Here is a 12,232-nt window from a genome sequence, read left to right as displayed (position 1 = left end):
ACTTACGAACTGTTTTATAATAAACTGTTTTCCAATTTAGTATACATTTTCTATTACCACTTGTTAGTGTGTGAGAGTCCCACCTCTTTGAAATTCTTGTCAACGCTTGATTTGGTCAGTCTTTTTAGTATTTTACATTCTAAAAAGTATATAGTGTATTTCATCATGGTTTTAACTTGCATTTCTATATGGTTAATGATATTTAGCGTATTTTCATGTACTGTGAACATTTTAGTGTGTTTCATTCTTGCCTTTTTCCTGTTCTTTATATGTATATATCCATCCTTTGCTATATGAGAAAAAATACTTTTCCAAATTCTTGCTCATTACTGAAATTTCATATCGGTGGCCAATAATATCCATTATACTTAATGTAATAACTATGGTTTTTCTAATGGAAAAGTAGCCTCAAACTTGGTGTTAGAGTAATACTGACAGTGAGTTATAACCTTTACAGAACTCTAAATTGTGTCATTTTATGAATAAAAGGTGAAAAGTTCTCAAGTGTCTGAGAACTTAGGCATTGCAGCATTGATGTTTGCCATTTCCTTATTTTTTTTTTTTGGTAGCTCTGTAAATCAGTGTGTTGTGGTGGTAACTTTTGCAATGGGTTTGGGAACTGCTATGCCTCAAATCAGAGTGATTTTGGTAAAAGCTAAAACATTTATTTCAGTGTAAGATGGAGGTCTTTGAGAACACAGAGAACATCAGCTAACGCAATCTTATTATATTCTCAGATATTCTAAATACTCATCTTGAAGTGGAATACTCTCTTTGGATTAGACAGCTTCCAAAGGGTGCACTGTGAACATAAATCCATAGTGTCTAAGAGCTGGCCCAATCTTCACTCTCCAGACGAGGACTCTGAGGTCCTGGGAAGCAAAGAGATTTGTCCAAGGGCACTTGGTGAGTTAGTGGCGGTGAGCACAGTTTAGGAAACGTGAGCAATGTTCATGGCCGCTATCCTGCCTCTTCTCTGAGTGAGATGAATAGTAAGTACATCGTGAGGCCATCAAGGGTGAGTGCTGAAAGGAGAATTAGAAACTGCCTAACGGAATCCTCATGTTGCACAATGAGGAAACTGAGACCTGAAGTGGGAGAGTAGCTTGTCCAAGGCCATGCATCGCCAAGTGTGTCACAGGACTGAGGTGGAAATCTGGGTCTCCTGATGCAGAACTGAGACTAAGATCTGGGTTTTCAGGATGGCTGAGCAGGTCTGCTGCCTCTCCAGTGAACGAGGGGCAGAATCCACAAATATCCATGGGATTTAGGGAGTTTCCCCATAGAGATGACAGGCATTTGAGTGCATGGCATCATCCATACGCCCTCTACCAGTGACTCTTCTATGGCAACAGAGTTGAGGCTGAAGCTGCAGGACCAAAAGGCTAAGGATGCCCTCCACAGCAGACGAAAAGTCAGGAGACTGTCTCTTTCCCTGCGTCATTCATTCGGCTGTCCGTTCCTCCTCCCTCCACACATCCTTACAGCCATTCGACAAGACTCGCTCTGGGAATGATTCCTGCCATCAAGGAGCTCCCTGACAGGACCAACAGACATGTAAAAAGCTCATTCAGATACAAAGTGTAATAAAGAGATAACCAAAGTTTCATTAGAAAACCTAAGAGGTAATTCCTAATCCACCCAGGGTAGAGGGGGACCAAGAGGGCAGAAAAGGCTTTCCAGAGGTGGAGTCATGTGTTGAATCTAGATAAATGAGCAGGAAATATTGAGGAGAAGAACAAAAAGGAGGAAACGCGTGCCAAGATGAGGGAACAGTCTGAGGAGACACCTCTAAAATTCTATGAATAATATGACCATTTATTTAAAAAACATTTATGTTTATTTACATGTGTATAGATACAAAAGGGGTTATGTATTATAATGTCAACAGTGGTTACTCACGGTGGGTTTAGAGGTGATCTTTTAGATATTCATTTTTTATTTTCCTCCATTTTTATTATCTGGTTTTTTTTTTTGAAAGTAGTGAATGGGTATAAAAATTTTAAAACTTTTTCATAGAAGCTGTTCTTCCTTTGTGATTGGAAGTCTCCAAGATGGTAATGAGGGTTTTTTGTCAAGAAAGATTTTCTGCCAGCATTGGGAAACTTTATTTCGCATAAGGCTTTCAGAAAAGACTTTCTACTAGATTTCCATATATAAACAAATATCTCCTACAATTTGAAGAGGCAGAAAAATCCAGGAGCAAGGGTATTGAAACACTGTTATTCCTTTAGGCATCCATTTAACAAATACACATCATGTATCTCTTTGAAGGCCCACAGATGATTCAGGCAAGGAGATCCCTTCAAAGACAGGCCATATAGAAAAACTGGCGAGTAAGGCAAGGCAGAGAAGGCCAAGGGCAGGGAGAGAGGTTATCTGCAGCCCTGTGGGGGAGTGATAAGGGGCATCCCCACAACCACTCTTATCAGCATTATTCAAAAAGACAGCAAACACCTAGAACACTCACAGTATGAATTGCAACCCATTAGCAGGTCATGAAATCAGTTTCAATGGTTAAGACTAGAAATTTGGGGCTTTTCCCCTCCATGTTTATCTAGGTTTATTTATCTTTTATTGAGGTATAATTGACATATAACATTACATTCGTCTCAGGTGTACAACAACGATTTGATGTTTGTATATATTGTGCAATGATCAGCACAATAAGTCTAGTTCTAAACACCCGTACCCATACATAGTTACAAAAATTTCTTTGTTCGTGTGATGAGGACTTTTAAGATTTACTCTCTTAACAACTTTCAAATATGTAATATAGTGTTATTAACTATATAAACCTTATACTGTGCATTATATCCCTCTGACTTCTTTATTTTACAACTGGACTTTCTACCTTTTGACTCCCTTCATCCATTTTGCCACCCTATTCCCCCTGCATTTGTTTTTTTTTTTAAGTAAACGTTTTCTTTTGAATAATTTCAGATTCACAGATAAGCTGCAAAGATACTTCAGAAATTTCCTGCATATTCTTCATTCAAGCTTCCCCTAATGTTAACATCATACGTAGCCATTGTACATGAGCCAAAACTAAGAGATTCACATTGGTACAATTTTATTAACTAAACTATAGCTTTTATTTAGATTTTACCTGTTTTTCCACTCACGTGCTTTTTCTGCTCCAGGATTCAATCCAGGATCCTATTGCATTTAGGAGACTTGTAAAAAGTGAAATTATATAGAATATAATGGAAAATATCAGGGTACATTGCACAGGCTAAGGATATGTACTGTTGCATGAAACTTGTTTCTATTAATATGTTAGTTGTATTCCTTATTGAAGGTGACAGTTGAAAAATGGGAGAGACATACTCTTAGAAGATACCTAAGAATTACGCATTTTTGCTATTATGGAGATTAATATTCTAGGGAAAAACAAAACAAAACATTTGCATACAACAATGTGAACTCTAGGGCAAAATCAGAAAATGCAAAATAACACAGGACAGTAGGTCTAAGAGTCAGAGGACAGAGCAAGGTAGAGATCCTTTTGTTCTCCCCATGCCGATGTACTGAACAACCTCACCCTTTGGAACAGAACAGAACTGGCCCCTACACATTGCAGAGTTGGATGGAATTCTGGGATCAAGCAGCTGAAGGGACTGCATCACAGGATAGAATGCAGCACACACAGGACCTGAGCCTGGCCCTGCTCCCCCAACCCCCTCTCCTAGGCCCAGCTGTGCCCCCGGTGAATGAATTAATGGTCGTGAAAACAGTTGGTAAAATGTAGTTGGTATATACGCTTGGACTAAGTCACTTTCCCTCTGGACCTTGGTTTCCTCATCTGTAAAATGGGGACATGACTTGTGCCCTGGCTCCCTCACAGAGCTGTTGAGAGAATCAAGTGGGAGGAAGAGAAGTGTTTTGTCAATTGTTAAGGGCTATCTAGATCTACAAAAATGTTATGATTGCAGATATGAATTTTCATTGATATTATTGTTCTTTGGACAATAAACATTTTGAGAACAATGATTATATTATTTATCTTCATAATTCTAGTACCTAACACTATGCCTGGCCCACAGTAGGCCCTCATGGCAGATTCATCTGTATGAAGAGATAAGAGCCTAGGCACACCTTTCCCTCCCTGGACTTGCAGATGCTTATGCAGTTCCTGCCTCATGGCTTGCCCCTCCACTCCCAGGACAGAGTCAAGCAGGATCAACTCACACTGACCCTGCAGAGTTGGGTCTGAGCATGAACCTTTCTGCCCTACCTACTGGAGAGCCTGCTCAGTGGCCACTGGGACTCATTCTGGGTTCAAACCACTCAGTTCACTTTTTATCTTTATTTCTGACTTAAAAATGTATATTAGGTTATCCTTAAAAATGGTTTAAAAGGCACACACACACATGCACATAATACATACATATATATATATATTTTGAAAATACTGGAAATTACAACCAAGAAAAGCAAATCTTACCCATAATACCTAGCTTTTTTTTTTTTTTTTAGATTTTTATTTATTTGACAGAGACACAGCGAGAGAGGGAACACAAGCAGGGGGAGTGGGAGAGGGAGAAGCAGGCTTCCAGGAGAGCAGGGAGCCCGACGTGGGGCTTGATCCCAGGATCCTGGGATCATGACCTGAGCCGAAGGCAGATGCTTAACGACTGAGCCACCCAGGCGCCCCATAATACCTAGCTTTTAAAAATTATGTAAAGTAAAGCATATGAAAGTCTGCTTACCTTCACCCTTCCAATCCCTGAGAGTAAACACTATCAACAATTTTTCCTATGCTTATACTGACATATCTGCTACCTCCATTTAAAAAAAAAAACAAAAAATGAGATTATGTTATATAAACTAGTAGTTGCAACTCAGTTTTTTTTTTTTTTTTTTTTGGTCATTGTTTTACACTCAACAACATATGAAGGACATCTTTTCAGGCCAATGCCTAGAGAGATCCATTTGATTCCTTTTAATGCCTACATAGTATTCTGCTGTGTGAACGTATCATTTAGTTATTTAATTAGTCAAATATTGATGGATATTTAGGTTGTTTCCAGATTTATGTAGCCACAATGTACAGTGCACATTCTTGAACTTCATGTATTTGTGCTATTTTTTTCTTGATAGGATAAATTCCTAAAAGTTGGCTCAGAGTGGATACATGCTTTTAATATTATTAGATGCTGTCAGAGTACCTTACACTTCCACCAGTAGTGTATGAGAGTGTCCATTTCCACACATGATAGGCATAATCAATCATTTTAGTGTTTGTTGAGTGAACATTCCTAAGCCCATCAAACTGAATGTGGTGGAAATGATGAATTGGCTCACTCAACATCCAGTCCAGCTGCCTTTTGCTATGTCTCCCTGTACTGGAGGTGGGAAAAACAAATCCCTTTTTCCAGACTTGTTTCCAGCTAGTTAGTGTCCACAAATCAGATGTACTCTTGCAGGACCTGAGTTTGGAACTGAGTTAAGCGGGGAGAGGGGCAGGGTACCCAATAACTGTTTATGCTGGTGTGAACCGCAGCGGAGATGGCGGGGTTCTGGAGCCAGCAGCCTTAAAAGAAGCTTTCCTAGTCTGCTAGGACCACAGCTCCCCTGCTGCTCCCACTAGGAGGACTTGGGAAGTCACTCCTGAAAGCCCAGCCTGGAGTCTTTACTCTGAGCACGTCCAATGATTGCTCAAGCAGTTTCACAGCCTGCGATAAGTGTTTTTATGCTTATACTATCTAGAGTGGATCCTATGAGCTTGTTTCCTTTACATCCAATTGTTGGACATCATCAAATTATTAACTTCACTGAGGCCCAGCTTCCTTATTTGTAAAAAGGAGATAACAATACCTAGCTCTGGGGATATTGTGAGGGTTAAATGGAATGATGCCTTCAAAGTGATTGACTCACTCTGTGTCCAACAAGGCTTGTGGGTAATGGATCCTTTTCTCTTTCTTCTTTTTAAGCTCACTCATCCTAGAAGACCCACCTCAAATGTAATCTCCTAATACCCCTGGAGAGGCAGAATTATTGCCTCTGTCTTCTCTGGGCTCCCACTATATTTAATTAATTCCTTTTATGGGTCATAAAATGTACTGTGATTTACTCATATATGCCTTTGTCTTCCCAACTAGCTTTGGAGCTCTTTGAGGGCAGGGGTGTTCATGACCCACTATTTCAAGGGCCTGACACAGGGCAGGGGATGAGAAAAATGTGTTGGTTGAATGAATTAGCCCTCATTCTGCCTCATTGAACTCCTTAGTTTCCCACCCTTTGTGGTAACAGTCAACTCTTGATGTCTCCATTGTTATCTTAGACCAGAATCACTTGGCCACAAGAAAGAGGAAGCCTTTTAAGCTAGCTCAAGCAAAGGCGGGTATATCTGTTAAGCTTTAGGTGAAGGAAACAGAAATGAACTCTAGCTATTCTAAGTAGAAGAAGATTTAAAGAGACATGAGGTACTTACAAGGTTGTTGCAAATTTAGGAGAATTGAGTTGTAGGCTGGAATCACTACCAGAACTACACTGCCAAATGGACTTGCCAGTGGAGCTGCCACCTCTCACACAATTAGAGGCATCAGAAACCCACCAAATGAAGTACTGATGTTCAAGAATACACACCAGAGCTGCAAACGAGGGCTGCTGCTGCTATCATGTGTCATGACAATGACCTCTCGTCACCCACAAAGTTAGTGGCTGGCCACTGAGATACAGCTGCAGAAAAATCCGGTCTCCGTAACTGTTCTCTCCAGCAGCAACAGCCAGAGAAACAGGAAAATGATCTCTGCCTCAGTCCTGCCTTCCTAGGCTCTCATGAGTGCTGCTAACTGGTGGAGCCTTCTCTCCCACCCCTTTTGTCTCTGTTTTCTATTGCTAAGTAACAAATGACCACAAACTTACTGACTTAAAAAAATACAGCTTCTGTGGGTCAGGAGTCTGAAAATGACTTAGATAGGTCCTTTGCTCAGGGTCTTACAAGTCTCCAATCATTGTGTTGGTGGGTTCCTTTATTACCAGAGGCTTCCAAGCCCCCTCAAGTTGTTGGCAGAATTCCTTTCCCTTTTACTGTAGAACTCATGGTGGTATGCTTTTTAAAGGCCAGAAGGAGAGTGAGAGTGAGTCTCCTTGGAGTCTTTTTTAAAAATATATATATATTTTTTAAAGATTTTATTTATTTATTTGAGAGAGAGAATGAGATAGAGCATGAGAGGGGAGAGGGTCAGAGGGAGAAGCAGACTCCCCGCTGAGCGGGGAGCCCGATGCGGGACTCGATCCCGGGACTCCAGGATCATGACCTGAGCCGAAGGCAGTCGCCCAACCAACTGAGCCACCCAGGCGCCCTAAAAAAATATTTTATTTTTAAGTAATTACTACACCTAATGTGGGGCTCGAACTCACAACCCCAAGGTCAAGAGTCGCATGCTCTACTGGTGGAGCCAGCCAGGCACCCCTACTTGGAGTCTTATATACACTGAGAGCACCAAGGAACAGTGACAGTCCATAGTAATGACCTCATCTAGTGCTCACACCTTGGTTTCTAAATACAATTTTTCAATGAAAGGAATCAGAACTCTTTGGAGAAAAGCCCGATTTGAGGGTTTGGGGTCAAAGACACTACAAGAAAAGCCTAGAACATCTTGGACCAAAAATCAAGGAAGTGCTCAGAGAATGATGGGGACATGTCAAAAAGACACTGAATGGTACAATCATTTTGGAAAACAGTCTAGCAATTCTTTATTTATTTGTATTTAAGTAATCTCTACACCCAACTTCAGGCTTAAACTCACAAGCCCAAGATCAAGAGTCGAATGTTCTTCTGACTGAGCCAGTCAAGCACTCAACAGTTTAACAATTCTTATAGCGTTAAATATATGCTTACCCTGCAACCCATGCATTTCACACCCAAGAGAAACGAAAACATATATCCACACAAAGACTTGTATATGAATGATCCCAGTAGATTTATTTATAGTAGCGCCAAACTTGAAATGTCCATCAACAGTTGAATGGATAAACAAATCATAGTATATTTATACTCAACAATAAAAAGAAATTACTGAATGACACATGAAACAGTATGGATGATCTCAAAAACATTATGCTGAGTTAAAAACCAGCACAAAAAAGTACATACTGTATGATTCCATTTATATGAAATTCTAGAACAGGCAAAATTAATTTATAGTAATAGTAAGCAGAACACTGATTGCCATGGGGGTAGGGATTGACTGAAAAGGGGCACAAGGAAATTCCTGGGTCAGAAGGGGTGTGGTGGTGGTAACAAGGGATATACATTTGTCATAAATCATCAAGGTAAACACTTAAAATAAGTGTATTTTTATTGCATGAAAGTTACACCTCGATAAAGTTGATTTTAAAAATTGAACAAAATGGGGGGGGTGCCTGGGTAACTCAGTCAATTAAATATCTGACTCTTGATTTCAGCTCAGGTCATGATCTTGGGGTCCTGAGATTGAGTCCCATGGCCCTATATCAGGCTCTGCTCTCAGCGGGGAGTCTGCTTGGGATTCTCTCTGGCTCTCCGTCTGTCCCTCTCTCCACTTGTGTGCTCTTTCTCTCTCTCTCTCAAAATAAATAAATAAAATCTTTTTAAAAATTTAGCAAAATGGGGTGCCTGGCTGACTCCGTGGGAAGAATGTGCGACTCTTGATCTTGGGGTGGTGAGTTTGAGCCCCATGGTAGGTGTAGGTTACTAAAATAAATAAATAAATAAATAAATAAACTTAAAAAAAAATAAGCAAAAGATCTGAACTGGTACTTCACAAGAAAGGATATCCAAATGACTAACAAACTTATCAACAGGTTTTCAACCTCATTAGTAACCAAAAGAATGCAAATTAAAATAACACTGCAATATCACTACACACCCATTTGAATGATTGAAATAACAAAGATTGATAGCATCAAGTATTGGAGGGGAGGTGGGATGATTGAAAAAAAACTTATCTAAAAAAAAGCCTTGGGATGCCTGAGTGGCTCAGTTGGTTAAGTGTCCAACTCTTGATTTTGGCTCAGGTCATGATCTCAGGATCGTGAGATCAAGCCCACATTGGGCTCTGTGCTGGGCGTGAAGCCTGCTTAAGATTCTTTCTTAAGATCTTAAGATCCTCTTTCTCTGTCCCTCCCCCCCTTAAATAAATAAGTAAATACATACATACATAAAACTCAGGTAAAAAAAAAAAAAGCCTCGAAGAAAGGGAATTTCAGGGTCAGGTCATCCACCCATCAATTCAGGACATGGTGTGAACTCCAGAAGACCTCATGGAAGATTTTTATTTTTACTTATTTTTAAAATTTTATTTGAGAGAGGGAGGGAGAGAGAGAGAGAGAGAGAGAGAGAGAGCGAACAAGCAGGGGGAGCCAGAGAGGGTGAAGCAGACTCCCCACTGAACAGGGACCCTAATGTGGGGCTCGATCCCAGGACTCTGGGATCATGACCTGAGCAGAAGGCAGATACTTAAGGGACTGAGCCACCCAGGCGCCCCCACGGAAGATTTTTAAAGAACCCTCTTCTGTACCTGGGGAGCAGACTGCTGAAAATCAGTCTCAGAATGTAATAGTTGGGGTGGCAGTGATCCCTTGAATGTTCTTTTATGCTAACGTCAGGGTTCCTATAGGTAGGGAGTGGGACCCTGGCCTGGGATGGAGACATTTGGGTAGATGCAACTAAGAACCTTGTACCTCTAGCAAGTAGCCCCCTCCAATTGTTAGCCTACAGCAGTCACCCTTGATTTTTTAAAAAAGATTTTATTTATTTATTTGAGAGAGAGAGAGCACGTGAGATATTGGGGGGGGGGCAGAGGGAGAAGAAGAAGCAGACTCCGTGCTGAGTGTGGAGCCTGACTTGGGGCTTGATCCTAGGACCCTGAGATCACCACCTGAGCTGAAGTCAGACGCTTAAGTGACTGAGCCACCCAGGCACCTGCAGTCACCCTTGATTTGACACTGTATGTTTCCTATTGCTGCTGTAACAAACTATCACAAATGTAGCAGTTTAAAACAACACACACTCATTATTTTACAGTTCTGTGGTTCAGAAGTCTGAAATGAAACTGGACTAAAATCAAAGTGTCAGCAGGACTCTGTTCCTTTCTGGAGACTCTGAGGAAGGATCTGTTTTCTTGCCTTTTCCCACTTTTTGGAGTTTCATTCTTTAGCTGGTAGCTCTCTTCCTCTGCATTCAAAGGATGAGTAGAGTGCTTCTCACATTGAATCACATCTCACATCTGACCTCTTCTGTAGTTGAATCTACCTCTTCCTCAGTCTTCTGTCTCCCTTTTCCACATCCCTCCTCCCTTTCACTTTTAAGGATCCTTGTGATTACACTGAATCTACCCTGGATAATCCAGAATAACCTCCTCATCTCAAGATCCTTAACCACAAAAATCTCTTTTGTCGTGGAAAGTAATATATTTATAGGTTCTTAGGATTAGAGTATGAACATCTTTAGGGAGCCATTTTGTCCACCAGAGACCAAGCAAAAACAGTTTAGATTAGAATTAGTTTGCTAGATTATGATCTTGGGTTAAATGAACCCCTCTGCCCCTTAGTTTCCTCATCAATAAAATGGGGAGATACCAGTAGTCTATCTCATAGAGTTATTGGAGGTTTAAAGGAGGCAATGCTTAGAACAGTGTCTGGCACATAGTAAGCACTATGTAAGCATTTATTAAATACATTTTTTAAAAGATTTTATTTATTTATTTGACAGAAAGAGACACAGCGAGAGAGGGAACACAAGCAGGGGGAGAGGGAGAGGGAGAAGCAGGCTCTCCACTGAGCAGGGAGCCCAATGTGGGGCTTGATCTCAGGACCCTGGGATCATGACCTGAGTTGAAGGCAGACGCTTAATAACAAAGCCACCCAGGCGCCCCTGTTAAATGCATTTTTATAACACATTTATTCTTACTGTGTATCAGGCACTGTTCTAGGTACTGGGAATAAGGATAGTATGGATAGGAATGTGACTTGCTCTCAAGGAGCTTAGGAAGTTAGATACACAAATACAATTACTAGACCGTGCTACATGCCACAAAAGGCATGAAAGTACTGTAGGATTACAACATTGTGAAGGCTCAAGGAAACTTAAGAAATATTAGTTGAATGAATGAACATGACATCTGAGCTGGGCTTTGCAGAATGAATGGGTAGGTGTTGGCCAGTGAGATAAAGATATAAGGGCTCAGAGATATGAAGAAATGTGCACTCAAAGAACATTAAGAAGCATTTCAGTGTGGCTGGAACAAAAGATATTCCACGTGAGAGGAAGCTAGAAAGGCTGCTATAAGCACAAAAGTTGTACAGTGCCAAGTTAACGAGTCTGGACTTCATCCTGAAAGCAACAAAAGCCTTTCAGAGTCTTTAAACGGGAAAGCATCATCAGATTTGTGGTTTTAAAAGACTTCTCTGGTCACCAGCAAGAATGGATTGAATTTGGAGACTGAAAGTTGCTCCACTTGTCCAGGTGACGGTAAGTGAAGAGAAGGGCAAGGGCTTAAATATTTAGGAGACTCTATACAGTCTCTTAAAACTGGTGACCAACTTGATAAGGGTGTTGGGGGAGTAAGAATGGGGCTATGTCCAGGTTTCTGGCATAGTGGATTGGGCGATGGCGGTCCATTCACTGAGACCAGGAAGTAACATTAGTAAGTTTGGGGGAAATAGTAATAGGTTGTATTTTCTATTATGGTAAAATAAGCATAGAGAGATGGAGTTAAGGATACACAGATACTATTGATTATGCAGAAATTGTGGCTTAGAAATGTTAAGGTCCTATCACTAAAGTTAGCGCACGTGGGAATTGAAGCAAGGCAATCTGATTCCAGACCCTTCGTCACTAATGTTGTTTCAGTTCTGGACATACAGAATTTGAGGTACAGTGGTATGCAAGTGATGCTGTCCAGGAGGTATTAGGAAATACACACACACACACACACAGTCTGAGCTCAGGGGAAAGGTTTGGGTTGAACGTAGTCTCCGTGGTAGGAGAAAAATGGAAAAGGAAACCCATTCTATCAGTTCACGATAGTTCAAACATCCATTATCCTTTCTAGGTCTCCCGCCTCGCGCCTCTCCCCACAAAGAAATGAAATAGTATAATAATTGTCTGACTTTGCGGTCACAGGAGATGGGGTATTCAAATTTAGCCCTTGGCAATGAAAGCTAGCAGACGCGGAGGTGCTTTTTAACCTGAAGAGGACCACCAGGCCAAGGGGTTATCCATCTTTTTGGACTCTATACT

This window comes from Callorhinus ursinus, unplaced genomic scaffold (genome assembly GCF_003265705.2).
Source record: "Callorhinus ursinus isolate GAN/ISIS: 27379988/994484 unplaced genomic scaffold, GSC_fseal_2.0 scaffold35, whole genome shotgun sequence".
Taxonomy (NCBI): Eukaryota; Metazoa; Chordata; class Mammalia; order Carnivora; family Otariidae; genus Callorhinus; species Callorhinus ursinus.
The sequence above is the reverse complement of the archived record's forward strand: the minus strand, read 5'-3'. Positions refer to the sequence as shown.